The 27,665-nt window shown below is 42.2% G+C and overlaps 1 long non-coding RNA gene across 2 annotated transcripts; it reads right to left on the bottom strand.

The window, feature by feature from the left end:
• Positions 1-1,078: 1,078 nt before the first annotated feature.
• LOC101233072 (uncharacterized) lies at positions 1,079-27,665 on the bottom strand. Of its 2 annotated transcripts, none has more exons than XR_001123523.5 (4): positions 26,913-27,665; positions 24,466-25,155; positions 5,014-21,139; positions 1,079-3,105 (listed from the first exon to the last, which is right to left on the bottom strand). It is a non-coding gene; the product is annotated as an uncharacterized lncRNA (long non-coding RNA). The 2 variants fall into 2 exon arrangements; XR_012053276.1 differs by having other exon boundaries at positions 24,466-24,545.

The following is a 27,665-nucleotide window of genomic DNA, read 5'->3' as shown; positions in this document are numbered from 1 at the left end:
AGATAGTGTGTTATTTTCTTTGAAACTGCTCTAATTGCAGGCTATGTCTTTCTTCCTTCCTTCCTCCCTTCCTCCCTTCCTCCCTTCCTCCCTTCCTCCCTTCCTCCCTTCCTCCCTTCCTCCCTCCCTCCCTTCCTTCCTTCCTTCCTTCCTTCCACAAAAATCTCCATTTTTATTTCCTTCCTTCCACAAAAATCTCCATTTTTATTTCCTAATGTCCATGCTGAGGATCAATCCATTCTTTCTCACATTGTAACAGTTTTTCTCTTTAAAAAAGTTCTTTCTAGTTTCTGAATACTAATGAATTGCAGACTCAAGTCTCCAGTTTCACAGCTAAATCAGAAGTGTTGCAGAGGGAAAGGGGGGGGGGTGGGGAATGAACAAAAAGAAGCCCCAAAGGACCTGTCAGTGTTTATACAAAAACAAAAGGTAGACACCCATACTGGATTGTGATTTATAGTCCATAGCTAAAATACAATCATTTTGCTCTTAAAATGTTGAAATACTGACCTGGAAAAGTTCATAGTCCCAGATATGTGTGAACGGGAAATTTAATAACCAATTTAAGAACAATAGCTTATATTCATATACCAGTTCACACTGGGTGCACAAACATCAACCAATTAATTTCATTAATACTCCCCTGAAGTAGATCCTATTATACATAAGCATTAGAGATACAATTACATGAGGGAGGTGATTCTTGCCCTCTACGCTGCTCTGGCAAGACCGCACCTGGAACTTCCACAACTGAATGGAACAGTGCATCCAGCACTGGGCTCCCAGCAGAGGAAGGACATGGATCTCTTGGAGCAAGTCCAGGGATGTGGCTTTTGGAGGCCATTTGAGGCTGTCCCCCATTCCTCCCTGGCCCCCCAGGACCCCTCCGGCTAGCTGTCCCCTCAGGAGACCGCGGTTTGCCGCGGTCCTGCTGCTCTGGCTTACCAGGCAGAGGCTGGGTTGGCACGGTCCCAGCAGCGGCGTGCCGCAGTTGCCACAAGGATTTGGGATAAAGAGACAAAGAGAAGTCCGTTTGTGTGCAGTCCAGAGATTGTATTGCCTGAACGCCACAGGGACAAAAAGACACTGGGCGGCTGCCCAGATACAATTTTTATACAGAAAAATTAAGAGATAAGGTCCAAACAATAGAGACAGTGTCCAGCCCGGGCACATCAGAATCACCCCATGGGTTAGGTCCAATGGGAATCACTCCGGGAAGGGGAAAAGGGGGGTTACAGAAAAATGCTGAAATGAAACTTTCTATAAACTCGGGGAAATACAGAAATGAATCCTTCTCAGTTTCCATTTCCCAAAGCCCTTCCAAAGCCCTTCCCCCACCGCACCAGCGTGGTAGCAACATCTTCCTCTTCTTTATTTAATAAGATGAACAGTGCTTTGGGAACATGTGAAACTGTGGCTCTCAAACTGCTGTGTTGTTCTGCTTGTCATCCTCCCACCAATTGCCTTCTGTGATGGCAGCAGTGATGATAACAGGTGCGGAGGCCTTAGGCTTGGAGGTGGTGACCGTGGAAATGATTTGCTTAAGAATCCCAAATGCTAACAAAACTAAAAACAGTGCAACCAGAAAGTAAAAGATGTCTTTTAAAAGAGGCACTGGCCACCCAGGAAGATCCCAGTCTTTGAACAGGTCCCTAAACCAATCCTCATTCTCCTGTTTCACAATCCCAATGAGGTTTCTCATCTCCTGAATGGACGAGTGGACACTCTGGCCTTTAGATAACAGATCAAAACAACACAACCCTTCAGACTCTTTGTATCCATGCCCATGTGCCAACAGGAAATTGATAGCTGCCCAATTTTGGAGGGTAGCCTTTCTGGTTATTTCCTCGTCTTCTAGGAGGTCACTCAGGGCTGCTGATGTTAAATTTGCCTGCTTCCTCACCCAGCATTCTAGATCGCCTAATTCACTCAATGCTTTGGCTGCCACAACCCATGGTAAAAACACAGAGACGGCAACTCTTTTGGATTTTGCCCAATGGTAAATTTCAGCATCGCAATGTTCATCAAATTGACCTGCACTCCGCTTAGTAATCTTTGCCTCACCTTTTGCTTGCCTGATTGGAATTTGAGTCATGTTGGGGGAAGCAAGGGTAAGATGCCCGAGAGTGCATGGACCTCCAACAAGACGAGAGGGGATTCCTGGGTATGCTTTGTCCCCACAGATGAGAAACACTCTCTTGTCCAGCTTGCGGGGATGGAAATCAGTGGTGGTTGCAAGTCTCAGCTTATAGACAACTGTGCACCCTTTACCCACTCTCAATTCTACCTTGTACTGTTTGACTTGCTCATGTAGTTTTATCTCTTTGGTTGGGGAAAAATCAAATTGAATGCAGTATTCAGCTTTTGCAGAGCCCAGTAGTTCTAATTCCTGGGGCTCTCCTTCAGAAGTGGGCAAGTGTAGGACCCATCTTTGCCACAAAATGAGGGGGTTTTGCACCGGTATTTTAACTTGTTCTATGATTCCTCGGCACCTGTAGAACTCTGCCCACGCATCAGGTGTTTTATTTTCATTCAACTGGTTTTGCAAGTGGACCAGACTGGTAGGCAACTCTTGCCTCTTACTCGGAACCCCTACTAAACATGTGGACATCGGATTTTCTTCTGAGGCAGTAGACAAACACATGTGTTCCTGTTTCAAGGCTTGGGCAAGAGTGACCCACACATTTTTCCTGGGCTGTGGAACAATCCATGTGTTGCTGTTGAGGCAGGACGGGAATGAGAAGACTCTGATTCAGAAGGCTGTGAGAGTGAAACTCCGATTTATTCAAAATACACTGCTCTTTTATACAGAGCTTCGCAAAGGTTAAATCCATTGGTCCTAAAGTGAAAACAATCTACATTGGTTCAGAGTGCCTGATGCACAGTAATAGAACTTCACTATAAACAGTGTGAGAACAAGAGAGATAAACAATTATTTACATTCTTTCCCAGCTCTTTCCCAGGCTTTTGCCTGGCTAGAAACTCTCAGTTTCTTTCTTTGACTGAATCTGAGTCCCACATCCACGCATCCACCGTGGATGGGTAGATGGCCATTTTCTGAGACTAAACGATGAGCAGGAATGTAGAAATTGACATTCTCCTAGTCTGAAAGAAAGATAAAATCATACAACAAGGTAAACGAACTCTAACTCTGAAAAAGATATCATTTGCTCTGCCAGTATAAAGGAAAGAGATTCCCCCCACTCCCACTTTTCCCCCTTGTGAAGGCACTGTCCCTTGGAGGGGGCACTGGCCTATGAGATGTCCCTCTTGGTTACAGAAATAGTATCAGTGTTTGGGTGCAGGAGGCCTCGCAGCCCTTGGTGTTTTCGGGGTTGCCGTTGCTTCTGCAACCACCTTTTCCAGCGGTTTTATCACCAAGTCCTCTGTCAGTAGTAGCTTTTCTCGTGCACTCCTCAATGAGCTGATCGAGTGTCAGTGGAGGAGATGCTGGAAGGGCCATGATGACTCGCTGACAGGCTTAATTTGCATTTGTGGTGACAATTTCTAGTGTGAGCTGATCTTGGATCTCTGGATTTTGCACCCTTTTCTCGACCAAAGCTTTCACTCAATCAACAAAATCCATGAATGTAACAGACTGCTTTAAAGCGATATAAGAAATGACAGGTTCTTTAGAAGGCATGTTAAAAAATGCACGTTCTGCTGCATCCCTGGTCAGGTCTAACACCAGTCTGGGAATGCCTGCTGCTTGCTTCTCAGCTTGGCTCCAATCACTCTCACCCACTAGATGTTCTCAAGTGATCTCTTCATCCGCTATATCTGTGGAATGGGTTGGACTCTGCAAAATCTCTGGAAGCAGGTCCCCTGCCAGCCTTTTCCAAGTTCGTTCCCACATTTTAAATTCAGATTGAGGGAGCAAACAGCTAAAAAGATGTCTCAAATCAGCAGGGACAAGTGTTTTGGAGCCTAGAGTAGCTTTTAAAATGCTCTTAAAAAATTTGCTCCTTTCTCCAAATTCACGCTTTGTTTTGCAGAGCTCCCTTATACTCTCGTACGAAAGGGGCTCCCACCTAGGGTTCTGTCCTCTCGCATTATAAATAACTGGAGCCATGAACAGAAAAATGGGATCTCTGACCGGTTTCTGTTTCCCAGAGCCGACAGCCATTGCCGTGGGAACCAGGAGGAGGTAGGGCGGCTCGTGTGGGAGTGGCTGCGGCTGGTGGAGCTGTGTAGAGCGGGGTGGGGGCAGGAGGTGGCAATGTAACTGCGAGGGGAGGAGCTTTGGGCTGAACTGCCGCAAGGGAGGAGGGCTTGGGATTGGGCGAAGGGAGGGATGTGGTTTGGGCTGGCACCGGGAGCAAGGAATTCTGGGATGAAGAAGGGAATGTGGCATGGCCGCCTCTATCTTGTGGTGGCTGCACGGGGCCGGGGGGAAGGGGGCAAAGCATGGATTCTGAGCTGCGGGAGCGAAATCAGGAGATGGAGAAGGGTTGAAAACTGGATCTACATCTGCATGATTAGTTTTTTCAAAGCAGGGGATGCGGGGGGTTACGGGGGATGCGACAGGACCCTTTTCTGTTCCCTGAGCGTCCTTAGTGTCTGCACTTTCTTTCACAATGTCATAAACCAACTAAAAGATTCTCCTAAAACTTCTTTCACTGAGGGATCCTCTGCCTTTGTCCTTTCACTCAACACTGCACCCACACGCTTCCAAAATTGCCTGTCTTTCACATCTTGCTCTCTTACCTCTAGAAAACTTACAGACAACCATCTGACAAACTGTTTCGCAAGGCTCTTAGAAAATTTTGCACCTGCTCTCTGCAGGGGTTCCTGAACTTGTTTATAAATATCTTTCTGCTGTGTAGTCAGCGTAACACCCATATCACTGGCTGCACAGCAAAATCTCATCCACTCTGCAGCGAAAACCCCAAAGTTCTAAAGACCCAATGGAGACTCCCACCACGCCTGCGCATTGGCGTGTCCCCCCCGGGAGCACAGGAGCCTACCTCCAGTCTCCTGGCAGGACCCCTCCCAGCCAGTACCAAGATTTACCTACAGCCGTTCTTCAGAAAACACACTGCAGTAATGGTCCCTGTCTCCGCAGACAGTCTTCCGGGTGTTAGGAAGGTGCTGTCCGCATCCGTGAAAACTGCGCCAGACAGAAATTGGCACTTCTGTCTCTGCAGTGACAGTCCTGCTGGGTTGTGCGGCAAGGCAAATGCACGCACCACCAGCACGATCTGAAAGCTTCTCCCTGTGGAGCTGACAGCTTGTGCAGTGGCTTTTTCACACCGCTCACGGCTCTGTCGCTCATGGTGATGCAGATAGCAAAGCGTCCGGAAAAGCTTTTAGCCAGTGGGCTGTCTGCAGTGGCTTCGGTGGGCTCACTCGAACTGGTGCCAGGCCGCATGTTGGTGCACCACTTGCGACTGTGGCACGCTGCTGCTCGGACCGCGCCAACCCAGCCGCTGCCTGGTAAGCCCAGAGCAGCAGGACCGCAGCAAACCTTGGTCTCCTGAGGGGACAGCTAGTCAGAGGGGTCCCGGGGGGCCGGGGAGGAAAAGGGAACAGCCTCAAGTGGCCTCCAAAAGCTGAAACCATGGAAACTACCAGAAACTTAAGCCTCGTGTATGCCTGTTAAAAAAGATGAACATTTTTTTGATATAGACTTCAAAAAATGTCAGGAAAACATTTGAACAGATGTCCTTCTTTCTTGTGGGAATTGTATATCCATAAATCTTGAGATAGCAGATTGTGAGAATCAGGGATGTTGAAGACATTACTACAACTTGCCTTATCTCTGGGTTTATACTGTGCAGAGGAGGATGTACGAAACAAAACAGATTGGAAACTTATCCAACAGGCCAGCAAAAAACCAGATGCCTGGCTGATGTGAATGACTCTCTCTGAAAGGATCCTTGGGGAGGAATGATGAGACAATGAAAGTAACCTGACAAGCCATGAACATAGTCCCTGTTCTCCTTTGGCCACAGACAAAAGAATGATGCAGAAAGATCTTCCACAATGTTTAGCACCGAAGCACAAAAGGCATATGACCAGACATAAACAGCTGAAGTTTGCTCATTTTGCACATGCTGTGCTCATTTTGCACATGCTGTACTCATTCTGCACATGCTGTACAGAACCTCCATTTACTGCTCTATCAACGGCTAGTGGCCAGAGTCTAGTCCATCAAATTCAGGAGCAGGAGCTCTTTCCACAGAGCCTGGAGGTATGTATGCGTACAGAATTCAGTTCACCTATTGTCCTTCAAACAATGTAATTAAAACAGGAATACAGGAAGGCCAAGTAGGAGAAAAACATTCATAAAACTTTAATGCAATTTCTGGATATGTAGAGGCAATTGTTTACCTGGAAATGTTTCAGAATTGTGTGACACACTGCAAGGTTTACATAACTTTGAAGTATCAAAACTACTTAAAAGTAGGCACATCCCAATCTTCAGCTTTAATTGATATGTAGAAATGTGGTTAATGGCATACAATGAGAGTAATGGTACTCCATCATAAGCAGAATTCCTCTCCTAGCTTCTCATTTTTAAAGCAATTGACGATGCCTAGACTGGTGACTCTTTGAAACATAATTTGCAAATCATTTGTCCTCAAAGTGGCAAAGCATTGAGAGATCTTTTCACCTCTGAAGGACAGCACACTAGTCTGTAAACTGAAACTGTATGGCAAGGGCTAGCTCTTCAGTTGGAAAATTCTTTGGCAGATTAGTGTAAAAAAAACAACCAGTGCTAGAAAACTGATGAGGTGATATAGTGGAATAATCAGTAACAGCACTACGCTTCAGAGCAAAAAGTATGTTACCATTGCAGTGTCACAGCATCACAGCAGCCCCAAGCTTTGGTCCTGACTTCATTGTGCAACAGGTACATTGGCACATGAAAAAAACCCCAAACCAAACCAAGACAATATCTACCTCAAATTGTTTGCAACTTAGGAACAAGTGAAAAACCCTGTCCTACAGCTGAGTAGAATAATGCAAAATTTCAACCCTAACCAGGGAGTTGAGTATAGAAATGAATATATTTACATCATCATATCTGCTGCTGTTGAGACAGTAAAAGTGCAGACCTAGATTCAAAATATTGATATGAATATGCATGCCACTAAACTGGTCTAGGAAGTTTCAAGAATAAACATTTGTGTGTTAATCTTCAAGCAATTTGCATCTATATTTGTGGGGGTCAGGTTTGGGGGATAAATGTGTTAGTTACCCAGTGGCATAATGCTTCATTTCATTAGGAAGTTCATTTAAAAACACAGGGTCTGTTTCCCTTTATGTCCGTTGTCCAAAAGGCTGTCCATCCTGAATGGGCCTTCAGCACAGCACTGTAGATTTCAAATTACATTTAATTAAAGCTCCATGATGATCTCTGAAACCCAAAGATAGTTTAAGACCAAAAATGAGATAGATAAATACAAATTCAATGATTTGTTTACCAAGTTGATTTTCCCACTCATTTCAATGAAACATGTGCAGCTGAATTTGTGCTCTGCTTTTGAAGTTGTAGTTTTGTCTTTTCTATTGTAATGATACAACGTCTTTTGTTTGGGGACACAGGGAAAAACACTTCTAAAACTGTTTAGCCGCGATTGATGATAAAGTGTCTTTGATTCATCTACTTGCATCAAGGGTCCTCTGACTGACAGAGCTGGAAAAAAGTAAATCATCCTTCCATGAATGATAGGTAGAGAATTTTCCATTCTTTTTCAAAGGAAAATGAAATTTTGCTTCAATTAATCTCTCTTAAAGCACCCAGAAACTGACTGATTTCATTCTGACATTTCCCATCCAATATTACAACTACTAAAGCACAAGGTTCCCCTTGCTTCAATGAAAATCTCAGCAGAGTCATCATATTTCTTTGAATCACTTAGCTCCTGTGGTGTTAAGAGTGGTGCCTGCATCACAGCCTTAGCAAATGTTATCTGCATGGGTATAAAATTCCCACTCTAACTCATTGGAGAAGTAAGTAGTTGACCGAAGCAAAGCCAAAATTGCAAAATCAGTTTGAATGTAATAAAAAGTCTGTCCAAACTGAAATAAATTGCTACTGTTCAGACGTGGTATTTTCTATTCTGCTATGATGCTGGACTTGGCTGTGGCATGTGCACCACTTAACACAGGAGGGAACTAACTCTTAGAAAGATTTTATTGAGTTTTACAAATTTCTAGTGAGAATGGATCTCACTGTCCCAGTGTATTATGTGCACCTGTCTGGCTGTATTTAACATGACTTTCAAATTCAGCTTCTTTCTGTGGTTATGTTTCATTTGCTTGAAAGATTGTAGTATGGGTCTGTATTGCCTCATTATGTTTGAATTTTCTTCTTTCCTTTAGTGCTTGGGGAAAATATAACTCCTGCCTTCTGCTACCTGAATCTCTGATAAGTTCTGGCCCCAGACTCTGTTTAAAACTGAAAGCCATCTGTGTAATTTAAAGATAGATAAATCAAGCAAAATAATCTCTTCAGCTAGATAAAAACTTTTGAAAATTTTCAGAGAAAGGCAAAGATGACCACCACAGGGACCAGATGAAGTGTGAGTTCAGATTTCAAGGTGATCCACTGCTGGCATCTTGGTTCTAAGCCAGACACACTAAAAGAGATTAGAAATATCCTGGAAAAATCTCAAATGTTTAGGTGTTTAACCTAAATAAATTTTCACATTGCAGAGCAGTGTCTAGTTTATTCTATGAAGGTTTCATACCCCTTCAAACTATAATCAGAAAACAGCATGTGAGTATTTTAATTGTCCCAGATTGTTGTTCCTTTGTACATAGGGCTAAAAGTATAAAGAGACTGGATTCAGTCTGGCTGTACCCTGCCTCCTTCCCAACTAGAACTGTTATGGAAAGTAGTTTGTCTGGTGACTACTTCTGCTTTTTTTCAAAGCTTAGTGGTGCTCTCTGTTGCCGAGGCATGATTAGGAATTTCTACAGTACCTGTAGGAAGCTGTAAAAAGGTTATACTTCTAGTTTACATAAAAACAACATTATTATGAGCCTTGTCCAGGGCATTAAAATCAAGACAGATTCCGCAGTGGAGAATTTACAAGCTAAAGCTATGAAACAGGCACTTATTTTCAACAGAAGAAAAAGAGTTTGTGTCAAAACTTTCTGTGCAAACAATATTGACAACTTCACATTAAAGCAAACACACACAAATAAAGATTCACGGCTCAGTGGAAAGGGGTTCTGAGCATCCACAGTTCATAATGGTATTTTTAGGAGCTACAAGGCTAGAGCACTTTATTCCGAGTCAGGCATTAACTTACTTAAGAGTAAAGTCAGTAGAGGTTATGAAGGCTCTATTGTTGTTTTTCTGACAGGTGGTGCCATTGAAATGAGGCAATTAGGGTACTGTAAACACACAGCTCAGCCAAATAACTGTAGCTGTTCTACACTGTTTTTTGGTTTTTTGTTTTGTTTTGTTTTGGGTTTTTTTACATATTTCTTTTCTTTTCTTTTTTTTTTTTTTTTTTTTTTGTATACAACAAACTATTTTGTGACAAGGCATAGGAAACCAATGCCATTTAAATTCATGTTGCTAAAATGAAGGGCCAAATATTTGTCACAACCCACATTCCATAGCTAGTCAAGAGTCTGTGTTGTGAATGCTATGTCAATTTTCATAATGAACATGCACAACAATGGCCATTTTCCTTATAAAAGCTTTCCCTTAAATAGAAAAAGTTAACCTTTTCCCTCTTTGCTTTGATGAATATATTGAACAGAATCAGATTAATCCAATCTCCACTGCAAATTAGAGGAAATCCACTAGATCTGAGTTGTTATTGGAGTAATGGTCAGCGTACTAAAGCCTGTGAAGGAATCAGATTGTAACACAATGTTCTGTAGACGAATCAGCCCACAGAAGCTGCTCATTATTAAGAATGGTTATTGCCATGTTCTGTATATAGAATTGATACTGGCTTCTGTAAGATACAGTATAAACACCAGATGCAGTTTACATCTCCATTCAGAAGCTTTGTGTATTCTGGCAGAATTGTAAGAACAGCATTCCAAACTCATTTCTAAATGACAGCTATATATAGTGTACATACACACACACACACAGACACACACACACACACACACACACACACACACTCACACTCACACTACTATAATATATATTTCCAGTAGTACAATACCAGGCACTGAAGATGTTTTCCACTGAAGTGATTTGGAGGGAGGTTTGCAGGTCAACTGGATTTGGCCTTGCAATTTCTTGAATTAAATTACAAGAAAAGCAAAGGAAACAAAATTTAGATATATACTACATCATTCTTATATGTGGTTCTCTGTATTGCAGGAAAAATATTGTTGTGTACAAAAAGTACAAAAAATTTGATGAATACCTAATACTGAAGGAGGCTTAAAGCTGTAATTTTTCCACTGCATGCATCTGATAGTCAGTACAGTCATCTTTCTTGAAATCTGTATCCCACAGGAATAGGTAGAATATACAATATTACAAACATGTAACAGCCTTGCACTGCATAACTCATTGCTGAGGATTAGATAAATTTTGAGTAAAAACTTGCACATGTTTAAGTAGATACTGATACATGCCTACAGAGTCAAAATCAGAAGGATGTCTAATGTCTTTATAGCTGAGGCAAGAGCTAGGGTGTGTAATAACATATTGAGAAAGCATATGAATACCATAATGAAAGTACAAATTCTATTTAAGTGCTGCAATGAAGAGTATATGAGTTGCTGAGACATCTGAATTTTTCATCCACATCTAGTTACTTTTATTTCTATCCTTCCCATCCAATTCTCTTCAACCTACTTCGATTATTTTGAATTTGTAAGCTTTTAAAAGCAGCAATCCTGAACCAAAAATTGTCATGTAAGCAAAGACATAGCACTCAGCAGAAAGGAATTCTCAAACTGCTACTGATGCCTACATGGATTGTGTACAGTTTGAGACCACCCCAACTAAAAAATTGATTTCTAACAAGCAGCTCTGCATAGAGGAGGAATTTCTGGTAAAAATCATAACATAGGAATGAAAAAATAAGGATGAATATAAGACAGCTTAAAAAGTATTACCAGAACAAAATTCTGCGCCTGTCCCCAAAACAAACAAAACACCCATGTTGCACTATGTTCCCCAGAGCCTTTAGTGGCACTACTCTGTGCTCATGACAGCCCTACTGGTATTGTTTAACTAACTGTGGTTCACAGCAACAGGGGCTGTCCCTCATCTAGATAACAGCATTTTACTTTGCAGAAATGGAAAGTAATTGCACCTTCTTTTCCACAGGGAGTTTCTAATGTGGTTCCTGCTACCCCCACCTTCTGTAACCTGTTTTGTTACCATAGGTAAGACAATCTCATGAGATTTATATACAGGAGGGATGTACTTTGTTTGCCTTTCTTCCTTTCCTTTCTTTCCCTTCCTTCCCTTTCTTCCACCCTTCCTCCCACCCTCCCTTCCTCCCTCCTGCCATTGTTTTGGTCCCTAAAGTAAGAATAAAAAGACAGTTTTGAGGAAGAAATGGAGAGAGAATTTATCCTGTTCCTGTCTTTCTGGATCAGTGAGGGAATAGAAATAGTACTTACCTGTTAAGCAAAAAATTATAATGACAGAACAGCTCACAATTTGCCAGTTTTGGAACAGCAAGAGTTGTGTTTGATACCAACTGCATCCCACTGTGGTTTGAGCATCCTGTTGAATTAGAACTACATCACAGTCTGTCTAATCATGTTTTAGCATGGCCATATGTCGGTTCTTCATAAGTAATTTCATCCTGTATATATATTACTGTTATTTACCTGCAGATCTTTTTAATGTCTACTATTGATAGTGAAAATGGGAAAGCAGAAAATGGCTCCTGGCACATGGAGACTGAAGAAAGATAAAAATAAAAAATCAAAAATTATATTTATTTTAAAAACCCATGGTTTGATCTGTTTTGCTGAGACTGACACAGGAACAAAGCTTCAGTACAAAAAAAAAAAAAATCACAATTATTTCTTCTAGGTTTTACTTCAAGAAAAGTTGCCTTAATGGAAATTTGTGTTAATATTATAGCACAGTTATATACGAATTTTTAATTTCATTCCACATAGCCAATCATTCTTCTCAGCTCACCATAGACATCAGACATTCTTTGCATATATGATGAAAAAATGAACAAATTAATCACTCCCAATTTCAGTCACCTCAAAATTTAACAGTCCTACAAGACAAAATGTGTGGAGGCTTTTTCAATAGTCAGAGGGGAGAAAAGCATCTCCTGATGGTCTGTCATCACTTTTAAATAACCCACTTTGAAATGGTTTCTGCAATATGCTTTCTGAAGTCAAAGGTTGTTTCTTGACAGAAACTGTCATCCTTTCCAGTATGAGATTTGACTCCTTTCAGTAGTTTAATTAAGAATAAGGAACACTGGATTTTTTTGTATACTTTTGTTTTTTCTTTTATCATATCCTTATGACAGCAATACTGAGAGCCTTTGTTTGTATTAAAGAACTTACCAAAGAGTCTCCTTTAATTTGTTTTGTTATTGAATCAGGTATTGCTGTATGCTATGAACTACATGGTCCAAATCGAAATACTGTTACCACAGATTATTCTGGAAAGAAAAGTATTTATTTTAAATTTCTTTTAACTTTTTTTTGGTTACAATGTAATCTTCAGTGTCAGGAACAGTATACACCGATTTAAAAATAGACTAGTGAGTCATTTGAAGTACAACAGAAAGTGTGGCTACCAGAGATTTTATTTCATTATTCTTATATTGGACCCTACCAATCTGATGAGTCACAATTTCCTTTCATGCCTCTCATACTCTTTCGTCTTGCAGGTACAAACATCAGGACACTATAGGAGCAACCATCTTCTATGGGCTGCTTATTTAAATTTTTTTTTTTTAAATTAATATTTTTAACATGTCCTATATCTACTGTTTTAAGTGGGAGCAAGATGGAGGTTTTAGGGCAGAGGCTGGTCCTTCTTCCTTCTTCTTCACCGTCTTCTTCCTTCTTAATGGGTTTGGGTGGTATTTTGTAGTTGGACAAAAAGTCCGCACTGCAGACTTTGAGTGATTAGTTATTGGGTTAAAAGTGAAATTAATTTAGGTGTCATTTCTTAATTGTATAGTTTAGACTTATAACACCTTGTTACAAAAGATAGTAAGCCATTTTGTACCTTGTTAGCGAAATATTTAAGAGCTCACTGCTGGTGAGACTGTAACATAGATAAGAAAAAAATAAACATCTAAGCCTGAATGTGAAATATCCTCTCAATGCCTTCAATCCCAACCTAGACGGAAGTGGAAAATTAAAGCCGAGAACCAGCATCAGCCAACCACCATACACTACAATGTGGTCATGTGGCAGCCACACAGCACATCTCTCACGTCTCTCTACCCCTATTCCAGCTGAGTTACTCTCCCATAGTCTTCTTCTACTTAGCTGAAGTAGCAGACCTTTTTAGTAGCATGATTTTACAAGGGCAACAAGGCCCTTATTTTATAAGGCTTTACATATATGCAACACTTACATGTTCCACTAGTGAAAATCTAACTTTAAAGTTAACCATGTATTTGTACAATTTTCTGAATTACATTTCACATGAAAATTTCCTGGAACAGATTTTTTTATTGTTTAACTATAACCCCTTTCTTAGTAGTTCTTACATTAAAGACTGTAAGTGAATTGTGAATTATTCCACTGTGTTTGATATGCTTCTTTACTATTGCATATGACTAAAAAGCCATTTATTTCTGCCAAATCTCATAGTTTTCTCCTCTATATAAACTGGATGAATAAAACATGTATTTCCTCCTCCCACAAAACTTTCCTTGTTTGATATATATTTGGATTATCACAGCAATAACATTTCTTAAGATGTAGACATTTTGGCATATAGATCAGTGCTTTGAGAGAAAAGTTCAGCATGTCATTCACACTAGTTTTTGTGTTTGCAAATTCACTAAAATTCTAAAACTGAAATGTGATCCAAACTTCATCACATTCAGGGATACAAGTGGTGTAGAGTTTTTTGGTACATATTATTAGAGTAATATGCATGTCTTAGACATGGTGCTCAAAAGGTAATATTCACCCAAGTTTTTCTTTCCTCTTCTTCTCCCTCCGTCTTCCAATTTTTTTTTCCTACAATGTCTCTGAAATGAGTGCATACTAGATAGAATCAAAGAGGCAGGAAAATACATAGTTTCCCCTAGGTACAGAAAAATGCACAATTATAGCACAGGAAAAGGAGGGGGAAAACAGAGAGAGTGAGAAAGCGCACCAGTGAAAGATGTGACTCTTTATACTCTTGATGTTTTTACAGAGAAGCAGAAAAAAAACTTTTCATGATGTTGATATAGTTTTTATCTAGAAAAGGAAGACTACTGCACGTTTGTTTTCCACAGAGTAGCTTCCAAAAGATACTAGCAACAACCAAACATATTAATTAAACTAAGGCCAGCATCTCAGGATTTAGTCTCACATGCCTATATACATAAAGTAACCCTTTTACTGACTTTTTGTTTCCTCATGCATGAACCAGGCAGCAAATCCTCCAAAAACCAGAATATGTAGTATTTAAAAACAGCATACTTGCAATTAGCCTAATACATAAATCTAGATCTTTACTGGGTTCAGGGATGTCTGGCAATACAGGACCTTGGTGTGCTACTGCTCCTGTGGCCCTTGTCCATTTTGCCAGTTTGGATGAGAAACTTGGATTTGCAGCATAAAAAATTACATAATAAGACAGACCTGACTTACAGAGTCCTTTGAGGCTTTATTAACTGTTCGTGAAGCTTAGTCAATCCCAGCATAAAAAATGTCTTCTCTGCAAGTCAGTGCTTTTCTGCTTGCATGACTTGGTTCTGGATTCCTGGTGAGGTCTTTTAGTAACAGTAACCCAATCCTCTGGGTTTTTTTAATACATATGCTATGTCTCTTCTTGCTTAATACATCCAAGAGTATAATTAAAACTTTCAGATTACTTCTAGTATGTCACAAAACTGGGAATAACTTACTGGACAAAATATAAAACAGATTTGAAATAATATAAATTGAGTACCAGCACTTCCTCACTCCTAAAACTAGAATAAAAATACTAAAAAAAGGCAGTCTTTTCTGTAGGGCTCTTAAGTGTTTCCTGTTAAGGAGAACCGTTTCATGTCATCAAGCACTGGGTTAATACAAAAATATTTCATCTTTACAAATTAGAATCCATGCCTATATATAAAATAGTTGAGCTAAGATTTTGTTGAAAATACGCAATATTGTGAGAAATAATTAAAAATATTTTTAATTGATTTGCAATCCAGTTTTGAATTATAACTGCTCATTCTGTCAAAACAAGCATGCAATTCAATACATGCCGAGAATATTTCAAGTACTCTTGATCAAGATCTTCACAACTTTCAGATACCAGGTATCCTTGGAAAAAAACTTGCTATTAACAAATTCAGACAAAGCACAAAATCCTTGAGAAAAACCAGTATGTTTTCAAAGTTATTTATATTTTGGTCTAACAGTAGAAGCATTTCCTGAAGGATTTATGGTAACTAGCCCGTACTTCTCCACCTTGTTCCTACTGATGAAAGAAGTAAATAAACTATTTATTTTCCACTGCTGGACACATCATAAGAATTTAAGATAGCATTTCCTAAAACCAGCTAAGACAAATACCCCAAAAAGGCTTTAAGAATGACAGAATCAACTGGTGAACTGGAAGACTTGAGGAGAGCCAGATAGCCAAAAAAAACCCTGAATCAGGTGTCAAGTAAATTTTTTTGATGCCATTAGCTTCAAGACGAGCCATTAGCTCCAAGGGAGACCATAATGCAACTTGATTTGGTTTATCTATCAGTGATCAGAATCAAGGGATTTCTTTCTTGTTCATTGCCCTCTTTCATAGATGCCGAATAAAAATGCTATCTTTTCATTATAACCTTTCTGTATACACAATGTTCTATATCTAGCCATCTAATTTTGGTCTCATTTGCTCATTTTGCTAAATTTAAAACTAAACAAAAGATGTAGCAATCAAATACCTAAGGTTAGGAAATGCAGAACAAGATAAAAATGTTACCATGCACATAGGCAATATAACAATCACATAATCTTAATCAGTTATTTAGATGTTTGTTTATACAGATTTTATGCAAATATTTTGACTAACAGAGTTTGAACTACCTAGACATGAGTGTTCATGCTTACAAAACACATCAGTTGATAACCAAGACTGGACAACCATGAAGATAATGGTCTCTACCACATAATTAATGAATCTACTTCAAACTTTGTCACCACAATTTTTTTTAATCTTCTTCCTTTTTTACCTTTGAAGATCAGTAAATGTGTCAAACAAAAGCCCTAGTCAGAAATTCTTAAGTGTTTCATTGTTAACTTGTAGATATGATAAAGACTCATCTTTTTTGTTATCTATGACATTTTATTTCTTCCCACATGATAGAAACCTAGCAGTCTGTGTTCATTCCAGGGAAAAGTAACTTTTAAAGTTTTACAAGCTGTTACATCATCAACTAAATATTGCTAATCACAGTAAAAGAAGCATGAAATGAACGTAAGTATTTTTACTAGTATCAGTTGAAAGCTATCATTATTCCATTTTTTTTATTGTATATTCATAAATGAAGGAGTGGTAAATTTCAAAATTTTTTTCTGAAGAAGAAGCAATAATTTTCTAAAAGAAACCAAAATTATTTTTTTTTACAAACTTATGCTGCTTAATTCCTGTATTTTCTATTGCAGTGATTTTAATCCAGGCTGCCCACTGTATCTATGTCTTACTGAATTACAATTCTTTGATCCAACTACTAAAGGTTTCATAAAATTATTATAAGGAAAATACTTGAAAATCCCTCCAGATCTTCTAAATATTGACTGTTAAAAAAAATGCTATGTATATTCTAATATTTTTGGACATAACATGATTCTATGATGTGATTCTATGAGAATCATCTGAATCTTGTGCAATACTGACTTGAGAACAGCTTCCCATTTTTGGTCAGTTCCTTTAAGACTTTCTAAAAATGCTGTGACTCTTTTTATCCCAGATTTTCTACATCATGCAGTCACAGATTTTTTAAAGAGAAAAACAGTATAATGTTTGTTTTTATGCCTTTTTCATCTATTCTGTTTCAGCTCCTGCAGTTCATCTTTTCTATTTAGCCAATAAAGACAACACATCGTTTTTTGCACACCAGGCTATACTTTTTTATTCAGATGAATAATCCCCCATACAGATTTCTCTTTAGATATTTTTTTTTCATCATATATATTTGCTGTTGTTCCTAATTTTGTGTGAGTGTCCAAATAAATGATGGAAGGGTCAGAAGAGCTTTATTATACATATGACAGAAATACAGAACTTGGCATCAGATTGGATTAAGCAAATATAATTAAAAGATTCACATTTGTAATATTAATTTTAGATTTATTATCTTTTTTGGGGTATTATTTTCACATATACATGATGATTTTCAATAAATCGACCTAAATTACACAAGAAAATGCATGGAATTGAAACTGCAGAAATCAAGCACACCTGAAGACTTGGAAGGCAAACAAATGTTCCAGACTTGGTTTTTTTATCCCATGTCAAGGTAAAACACTCAGTGATTTAACCAGCAGTTTTCTAGTAAGAACTGTTGTGGTTTTATATTTGAAGCCAACCTCTGACTTCCTACAGTTTCTGGATACAATGCTCCTTGGCCTTCTACAATATTAAACATATCAGAGTACTGAATGATTATAGCCAAGACATATGGAAAAAATCTGGTCTACTAAAAGAAGATTAAAAATAAAAAAAATCATTATTCATTAATTTATATGCCATAGTGCTAATTATAAAAGTAGAAGTGGAATTTTGCATTAAGTTCAGTACCTGCTTTATTTCACGGGATTGGAACTGATCTTTATGCATAAATATAGAGACATCGATTCATAAATAATCATGCATACAATTACAGGATCACAGAACAACTAGGTTGGAAAATACCTTTTGCGGGTGGCTTTAAGTAGCTTTCCTGGGCAGGTGCTGTTGGGGTGCCTGCGGCACCGAGCATGTCTCCACTTTGGCCTGCACCAGCAACTTCCCCAGCCCACTAGACACCTGAGCCCGGATGGTGTAATAAAAACCTCACCAGACTGACGAGAGAGCTCTTCACATGGTAAAATCCAGCAGGGTTTGTTAAGGAGAAATCTAAGGGTCCAGGCAGGGTAGGAGTAGATAAAATCCAAGGAAGCAGGGTAGAAGCAGAAGCAGGAAGGGCAGGAATACAACCTCTGCTGAAGGGAACTGCTGGCAAAGAGCCAGGAACAGAGGAGGGGTTAGGGTATATAACTGAGGGGAGGTGGAAAGGGTCAGTATACAAATCATCCAATAGGGAGATGAATCAGGGGAGGAGTTGGAGTGGGGTGACTTGAACTGTACCCATGTGGAGGTGAGGAGGGAGTGGTTTTCCAGGGAGGACCAATGGGGGAACAGGGGATACAGTATTTTCTAGAACTGGGGAGTGAATGACTGGTGACTGACAACCATACATTTGCCTGAAAAAGCAAGGAATCATGGAAAGTTGCACCAGTCTCTCACCCTATGTTCAATGATGTTGCTTTCCCAAGGGATCCTGGCCCTATCTTCCCCATGCCCGTCTCCCACAACCTTTGAGATCATTGAGTCCAACCTATGATGCAACACCACCTTGTCAACTAGACTGTGGCATTTAATGCCACAATCCAGTCTTTTCTTAAACACCTTCAGGGATGGTGACTCTACCACCCGCCCAGGCAGCTCATTACAATGCCCAATCATCCCTTCTGTGTAAAAAAGAGGCCCAGCCTAAACCTCCCCCAGCACAGCTAAAGACTCTGTCCTCTTGTCCTTTTTCTGGCCTGGGCGAAGAAACTACACCCTCATTTTAAGCAGTGATAAGGCCTCCCTGAGCATCCTTTTCTTCAGGGTAAACATCCTACCTCCCTCTCCTTACAAGGACTTCTGTTCCTATGCTCTTCAGCAACTCTGTTGCCCTTCCTCGACTAGGAGACCCAGAATTAGACACAGAATTTAACGTGTGGCCTCACCAGTGCCCAGCACAGGGGAAGAATGACTTCCTTGGTCCTGCTGGCCACATTATTGCTGGTATAGGCCAGGGTAACGTTGGCCTTTTTGGCCACCGGGGCACGCTGTTCAGCCTGCTGCCCCTGGCTCATGATCAGCCTGTCAGTCAATACCTTCAGGGTCCTTTCTGCCTGGCTGCTGTCCAGCCACTCTGCCCACACCCTGCAGTGCTGCAGAGGCTGCTGTGGCCAAATGGCAGGACCTAGCACTTGGTCTATATATGTACATTCTAATATAGCTGTTTACAGCAATAATATATTTACAGACTTCACAATGAGAGAACTGTGGAGGAAATTGATAAATACATTACTAAGTAGAACTAAAACCATAAATTATCTTTTTCAAGATGGGGCCTAAACTCAGAAGTTTTGAATATTTAAAACCAGTGTTGTCTATGAATAGGTAAAATGTGATTATCATGTAGCTATATATATCTGTATGTATATATCATCCTAAACTTCAGTACACACAGTTAACATTTGTGAATTAGTGTGTGGACTGAAACTACTATGCTATCATGATACTCATATGGATTAGTCTATTTACATCACTTAAAAAGTAAAAAATGGACCAAAAGCCTTTTACAGATGTAAGCCAACTAGAATTAAAAGAGCCATATATTCGATAGATGAGAAACTGACATTTCTGTCATTCTTTCTAGTCTGAATACTGTGTTCATTTGGTGGTGTTGGGAATAAGGGATAAAGAAAATTAAGGGTTTGGGACCAAGAGGACACAAACTACCAGCTCATTTTGAAAGACCATTCTCTAGAAGGGATAACTTTGCTCTGCAAAACATGTACTTGTAGACTGTTCATAAGACAACAGCTGAGAATCTAAGAATACTTGCCTTGACATACAAAATCTGCACTTTTAGCTACCCAATCCCACTAAAAGAAGAAATTAATGTAAATATTTTTATTAATACCAGTTGAAAGCTACCACTATTGTTTATTGTATATTCATAAATGGAAATAGAATGTTAATCTTTGTTAAGGTGAACGGAAAAGGCAATGCCCTAGCAATTTTGAATTAATTAGGAAACCAGCACTAAAATATTTTTCATTCAAGAAGTGTAAATTCAGGTTAATGCTGAAATTCTGATAGCTATATACAGAAACTTGAAACATCAAGAAAAATGGAAATGCCATGGCAAGCTCTCCACAAAATGAAAATCATGATAACAACTATAGTTATCAGTTTCATAACATGAAGTTTACATGAATGATGTATACAGGATGAATACAAATGTTTTGGACTTTTTCTCAATTAGTTTTGGAAATAAAAGTTACATAGTATAGGAGTTACCCTGTTATTTCTATGGTTTTCCCCCCTCCACACAGCCCCCTCTAGGATCCGACCAGCTCAGAGATATGGGGCTGTGAGGGAGGAAATACCAGGAGAGGGAAAAGTATTCAAAAGAGGCCCTTACCCCAGGGAAGTTGGAACAGCTCTCTTTATTCTGTGGTGTCCATGGGAGAGCGGGGCAAAAGAGAAAGAGCAGGAAGTTTCAGGGGTCTATATAGGTTTTGGACAGGGTGGGCTCTCCTGGCTCCCTGCCAACCCCGTTGGGGCAGGGAGGAGGATCCAGGGGTTATCATGATCAGAGCCACAGAGGCCCTAGGAAAGGGGGGACAAAAGGGTGTCCAGGAGCTCACCGTAACACCTTCCCCTTATTTGTTAAACAAGGTTACAGGAATTCACTGGGCTCAATTCAACCCTGAGTATGGGTTTCCCACCACCCGATGTTGGTGGCATGGTCAGGCCTCCTCAGGTTAGCCAACTCTATGTGGTTGACCTCTGAGGTAGAAGGTATGAGGCCCTTGATAGCTTTGAAAATCAAGTGACGCAGGATTCCGAACGCTAGGGTTACAAAGAACAGAATAACAAAGGCTAACAAAATTGATCTAACGACAGATGTCCACCACCCCGTGAATCCCCATCCCTTGAACATTCTCTTCAGCATTTGCTGGATGACAACTCGCATGGGATTCATCACAGGGTTGAGTGGAAGGTAGGTTTTCTCTAAAAGGGAAAAACAAACATTTTAAGAACATGTTAAAGTTTCTGTTCTGCCGGAAGGGATTAATGCCTAGGAACTTTCTTCTTTTCCCCTCCGGCGGCGTCTTCTCTTTGAAGCATCAGATACTTGCTTCTTGTCCCCTTCTGTTCGACCTGGATTCTTGGGGACAAAAGGTTTCACCCACTTCTGGGGAATCCACCGAGGGCCTGAGGGAGTAGCTACACATGCATAGCCACGACCCCAGGTTACAAGTCCATAGGGACCCTTGGTTTCCCAAGTTTCTGGATCCCTAATTAAGACCGGTGGATGCTGAGACAATTTAAACTGCTTGCCACTGTTAAAGTGACGCACAACCGGTGGACGCATATTTTCAAATGAACAATTCAGAAAATTGATAGTAAACATAGCTTTACAGAGCTTTTCTCGTGGAGACATCCATGGAGCTGAGCTGTTTTGTTTTTTCAATACCTGCTTGAGCGTCTGATGTGCACGCTCGACTACAGCTTGACCTGTGGGGGAGTGGGCAATGCCAGTTTCATGTTCCACTCCCCAGTGTTGGAGAAATTCCAGGAACTCCTTGGATACATACGCTGGGCCATTATCTGTTTTGATCGTTTTTGGCACTCCCAATACTGAAAATGCTTGCACTAGGTGTTGTTTGACATGTGCAGCCTTTTGTCCTATATGGGCAGAGGCATACACTGCACCTGAGAATGTGTCCACGCTTACATGAACGCATTCAAGGCGACCAAAACTCTGAATGTGTGTGATGTCTGTCTGCCATACCTCACAGCTGCTAAGGCCTCTGGGGTTTACCCCCATGCCTAGCGATGGCACGGCCTGGAGCTGACAATTAGGACAGTTGGTCACAATGGCTCGGGCCTGACTCCGTGTTAGCTGGAACTGTCGAATCAAACCTGGTATATTCTGGTGGTAATGCTTGTGACTCAGCTTTGCCTATTGGAAAACATCAGGGAGACTTGCCTTTTCGACTGGTGCAGCAAAGGAGTCTGCTCTTCGGTTCCCCTCTGCAATCTCACTTGGCAAATCAGTGTGTGACCTCACATGCATCACAAAGAATGGATGTTCTCGGTGCGAGATTAAATAAATTAGCCTTGAGAGTAACCTGAAGAGATGTTCATTTTCTATTTCTCTGAGCACAGCCTGCTCCGCCCTGGACACTATACCTGCCACATAGGCAGAGTCTGTCACCAAGTTGATTGGCTCGGAAAACTTCTCAAAAGCTCTCACCACTGCAGCCAGTTCAGCCACCTCGGGGGATCCCTCCACAAGCTCAACATCAGCTTCCCAAAGCTGAGTCTGTGGATTTCTCCAAGTCATCACCGACTTGTGGGAAGCCCCAGAGGCATCAGTGAACACTGTGAGAGCCCTGAGCGCCCTCCGGCTCCTTTTCTCCTGAGGAATCAGGTGGAATTCCTCATTGAACAACTTGTGAGACGGGGCATGGACTGATATTTGTCCCCTATAGCTGTCCAGAGATAGCTGGAGACTGGCACTGCTCTGGAGCAAATGCTCAAACATCCCTTTGGTCAGTCTCTCAGGAGAGTTCCTTCCCTCCTCAGAAAGCCTGACTGGAAGGTGACACCCTGCTAATTCGCACAACCTCACCCTGGCCTTCTGAATCAGCTTTGCTATCAGCTCTTGTGGCCTAGTGATGGTTTTGGATCTTTGGAGCGATAGGAAAACCCATTCTGTGATTAAGAGTGGATCCTTCTGCCCCTCGGTCCATTGGAAAATCAACCCATGCAGGTGTGGCAGCTTTCCTAGAACAATGAACTGGAAAGGCAGATTTGGGTCACACCTGTTTGCCTGCCTTTCTGACAAGGCCTTCTGTACCTTTTTGATTGCTGTCTTTGCCTCCGGAGTCAGTTCCCTGGGGGAGGTCAGCTCCCTCTCCCCCTTCAATAAATTGAAAAGAGGTTCCAGATCTTCATTTCTGAGGCCTAGCCAGGGCCTTACCCAATTTAAAGACCCACACAGCGAGTGGAGGTCTGCTAGTGTTCTGGGGTTGCAATTTATCTCCAATTTCTGTGGGAAAATAGTCCTTGCAGAAATTTCCAGGCCCAGGTATCTCCAAGGTGGCATTCTTTGAACTTTGTCTTCCTGCAATTTGAATCCAGCAGAGGTTAAAACTTTAACCACTAGGTCAAGCGTGTATTGGAGTATAGAGTCATTGGGAGCACACACAAGCACGTCATCCATATAGTGTAGGATGATGGCATCCTTTCTCTCTGCACATACTGGAGACAGTAGTGCTGCTACATACTGTTGGCATATGAAAGGGCTGGATTTTAAACCTTGGGGCAAAACTTTCCAGTGGTAGTGTTTCATCGGGGCTTCTCGATTGACAGTGGGAACTGAGAATGCAAACCTTGGTGCATCTTCAGGGTGCAATGGAATTTGGAAGAAACAGTCCTTTATATCTAACACAGCCAATTTCCAGTCCTGGGGAAGCATAGCTGGACTCGGCATCCCTGGCTGGAGAGGTCCCATGTCCTCCACAATTCTGCTTATCTCTCTGAGATCGTGGAGCAATCTCCATTTGTCCTTCCCAGGCTTTTTTATTACAAAGACTGGGAAATTCCAAGGGCTGTCTGTTTCTTGCAGGTGTCCTTGAGCTACCTGCTCCTCCACAAGTTTTTCAAGCGCCTCAAGTTTTTCTCTACTCAAAGGCCACTGTGCTACCCACTTTGGGGTCTTATCCAACCACTTTAACTTGTGGGCATGGCGCTCCACAACGGCTACTTCCGAAAATCCTGGGGTGTCTTAGGAATGATTAATTGGACTCCCCACTGGGACATGGTGTCTCTCCCCCACAAAGGAGCCTTATAATCTGCCGCAAACGGGCGAACACTTGCCGATTTCCCGTCAGGTCCCTCAATTTGTACTACATTTTTAGAAATTTTTGCCAATGTAGTTCCTCCTATACCCTGAAGTTTGCCTGCCACAGGTTGCAACTCCCAGTGTGATGGCCACATGGTTTTGGGTATCACCGTGATGTCTGCACCTGTGTCCAGAACATCTTCCACCTGAAGGTGCTCTGACCCATGTGCTAGGTTGCATGCCATGGAGGGTTTATCCTCTCCTACTACTTCTGCCCAGTAGACTTCTGGAGATTTTCCTTCTACTGTGATTTCTACTGGGATGGGAATGGCTTGTGCCAGAATTTGCCCCTTTTCTAGATAGAATGGAGGGTGCAAGCAACATGCCAACAGCATAAGGCTGGATATTTTTCCCTTAGTAGTCATGGGAACTATTTCGATCTCTGGAGGTGTGTATGCTGTGTCCCCAGTAACAAAATACTCACTGTCCAGTTCCATATCGTACGCCTGCAGGTCTTGTGGGCTTTTTGATAGGTGCACTACAATGACTTTCCAATCAGTGGTTCTGAAATGAAATCCTTTGGCAGTCACTAGACGTGGCCGGCCTAGTGGCTGCCAAACCTTGTTAGTAATACATTTCACATTTTTGTTTTTCTCTCTCCCCCCACCAAGGTTCCCACCCTCCCCCTTATTTGTTAAGAGAGAGGCATTGTCACATATTGGTCCCGCTACATTTATATCTTTGCGCATAGTGGTGGGCACGCGCTGTGCATTTAGTTTTTTTGTTTGTTGATCTGTCTCTGGTTCTGGTTTTGAGGACAGTTTCTGGCGAAGTGTCCTGGTTTCTTGCAATGCAGGCAGATGATGTGCTGCAGGTGCTGTGATGATCTGGGTGGCTTCCTTGGGGTTGATGCAGCAGGCTGTATTTCTGCAGATGCTTTATGACTGACAGGATTATCAAGCAGCTCTGCTCTCTTGGCACATGCTTTGATCATTTGGGCAAGACTGGGTGCTGGATCAAGAGGAAGGCTGAGAAGAATCCTACGACAGGTCTCGTTGGCATTCCTCTGAGCCATTTCTTTAATCAACTCTGTTTGCACACTGGTGTGTTGCACCTGTTTTTCAACTTGGCTTCTCAAACGATCCACAAACTGTAAAAAACTCTCAGAAGGAAACTGTTTGATGTTAATATAGCTGCATTTAACCTCAGTTCCTGGTAATTGATACAGAGTCTTTTCTGCAGCAATACAGATTTTTTCCAAAACCGATCTAGATAACAGTCTGGTTTGTTTTTCTGGACATTGTATGTCCCCTGTACCACATAAATGATGTATTGTAAGGGGCTGGCCATCCGCGTCAGTGGCCTCGTTGGGTGTATGCTGTATTTCTTGCAAAACTGTTTCCAAAGCCAATTTCCACTTATTTTCCCATATTTCATATTCAGAGGATGTTAGTAAACATTTAAACAAATCAGTTATATCTTTCGGTACCATTTCATTTGAATTGAAGGTTGCCCTAATCATACCTTTAAAAATCTCACTAGACCTCCCAAATTCTCTCTGAACTTTACAGATTTCTGTTTTGTCCCTGTATGGGAGAGGTTGGTATGTTCTTGTACCATTTCTTCTCCCTAAAAAAACCACTGGAGCTACAGATGGTATAGATTCCTTGGTAGAGGCAGGCTTGTGTCCCTCCCGCGCCCCCCCCACCCCGGTGAGGGGCAGCTCGCCCTACCCCCCTCGGGCTGCCTGCTCCGCGGTGGAGACTCGGTCCCCGCCCCGGCTCTGAGCCGCTGGGCTGCCGTCCCCTGCCCCCGCCCTGCTGTGAGCCGCTGGGCTGCCGTCCTCTGCCCCCGCCCTGCTCTGAGCCGCTGGGCTGCCGTCCCCTGCCCCCGCCCTGCCGTCCTTGGCGCTGGGGCTCGGAGGAGGGCAGGGGCCGGCCCCGCCCCTGTTCCTGGGGCAACACGGGGGCTGGCACTGATAAGGAGGGTGGGGTGGTGCCAAGGGAGATAAGGAGGCATCGGAGGAGGGGAGGGAGGAGGGGATGGGGGCGGAGGGGGAGGCGGAGGGCGGGGGAAGCAAAGGAATGTGAGTGGGAGGGGGAGTGGGGGGTGGAACGGCCAGCGCCGGTGGAAGCACATGGCCACCACCATGATCTGGCCGCGTGTGGTCCAGAGACACTGCAGTGCTCCCTGACATGAACTCCAGACTATATTTCTCGGAAGAACAAGGTGTCAGAGGGGAATAAGGGGTGGGTGAGGGGTTTTCAGGGCTGGGATATTGAGGAGGTGGGTAGGAAGGGGAAAAGGGAGTAGTAGAACTGTGGGTCTGAGTTTGTGTGCTCTTTTCTGCTTCTAAAATCTTTTTGCGTGCTTGTAAAAATATCGGAATAAATCGAGAAACTTTATGTTCACCATTTTCGACTTTTAAAGTTAATATCTGTCCAATTTGATTCCAAAACGCAAGCGAATTCAGTTCTTGCACAGTAAAATTTGGTATTTCTGCTTTTAGCCAGCACACAAAACGCAGGAGAAGCTTGTTAGGGAATGATACATCGTTTAAATTATTGCTAAGATGTGTTAGTATACTCTTTTGTTCAAGTGACAGGTTAGTACCCATGATCTTAATTCTATCACTGGTCTACTCTCCACCAGAGCTAATAACACAGCACGAATTATTCGAATTTCCCTCTGTGGAAAACCCGAGCGGGGGGGGCACAGGGGGAGGGGCGCTCGTCCCGCAGCTGCCGGGGCGGCTTCAGCCCGCTCCTCCCGTGTCTATTCCCCCTGGAACGTGGGTATGCGCAGCCCACCGGTTCCACGCTGACTTGCAGAGGGTCCCTGGCACCCCCCTCGCAAGCAGCCCCCCTCAGTCACTTATGGTAACTCCTCCCAGCCAGGCGCGGTCCCGGGTTCCGCGATCGGAGAACTTACCAAGCCTGTGCACTGCAGGGTTCGTCTGTGAAAACCTCTGGGGATTCCCTCTCCAGTCAGCTCTTCCTGGGGTACTCAGGCAGAGGTCCCCGACTGTCCCTGTGACTCAAAGCTGTTAAAGGCAGCTAGAGTACCAGGGCAGTTGACTGTCGTAAAAGCTTTTGACTTCCCTCTGGAATAGGGGGTCCAGCTTCTTTGTGGGCTCAGAGCAGCACACGTTGGGGCGCCAACTGTTATTTCTATGGTTTTCCCCCTCTCCACGCAGCCCCCTCTAGGATCCGACCAGCTCAGAGATATGGGGCTGTGAGGGGAGGAAATACCAGGAGAGGGAAAAGTATTCAAAAGAGGCCCTTACCCCAGGGAAGTTGGAACAGCTCTCTTTATTCTGTGGTGTCCATGGGAGAGCGGGGCAAAAGAGAAAGAGCAGGAAGTTTCAGGGGTCTATATAGGTTTTGGACAGGGTGGGCTCTCCTGGCTCCCTGCCAACCCCGTTGGGGCAGGGAGGAGGATCCAGGGGTTATCATGATCAGAGCCACAGAGGCCCTAGGAAAGGGGGGACAAAAGGGTGTCTAGGAGCTCACCGTAACATTACCCTTCTCTCATAAAGCAATCTTCAAGAGTTTTTACAGAGTTTGCTTCAATAGTTGCTTCCTAACTTTGTGTTGTAACAACTACTCTGTTAATAAAGAAATCAAGAATATCTGTGCCCACAGTGAAATTTCTAAATACTACTGTAATGCTAGAAACCCTGGC

This window comes from Taeniopygia guttata, chromosome Z (genome assembly GCF_048771995.1).
Source record: "Taeniopygia guttata chromosome Z, bTaeGut7.mat, whole genome shotgun sequence".
Lineage (NCBI taxonomy): Eukaryota > Metazoa > Chordata > Aves > Passeriformes > Estrildidae > Taeniopygia > Taeniopygia guttata.
Note: the sequence above shows the minus strand (reverse complement) of the source record. Positions and strands in the feature narration are given on the sequence as shown.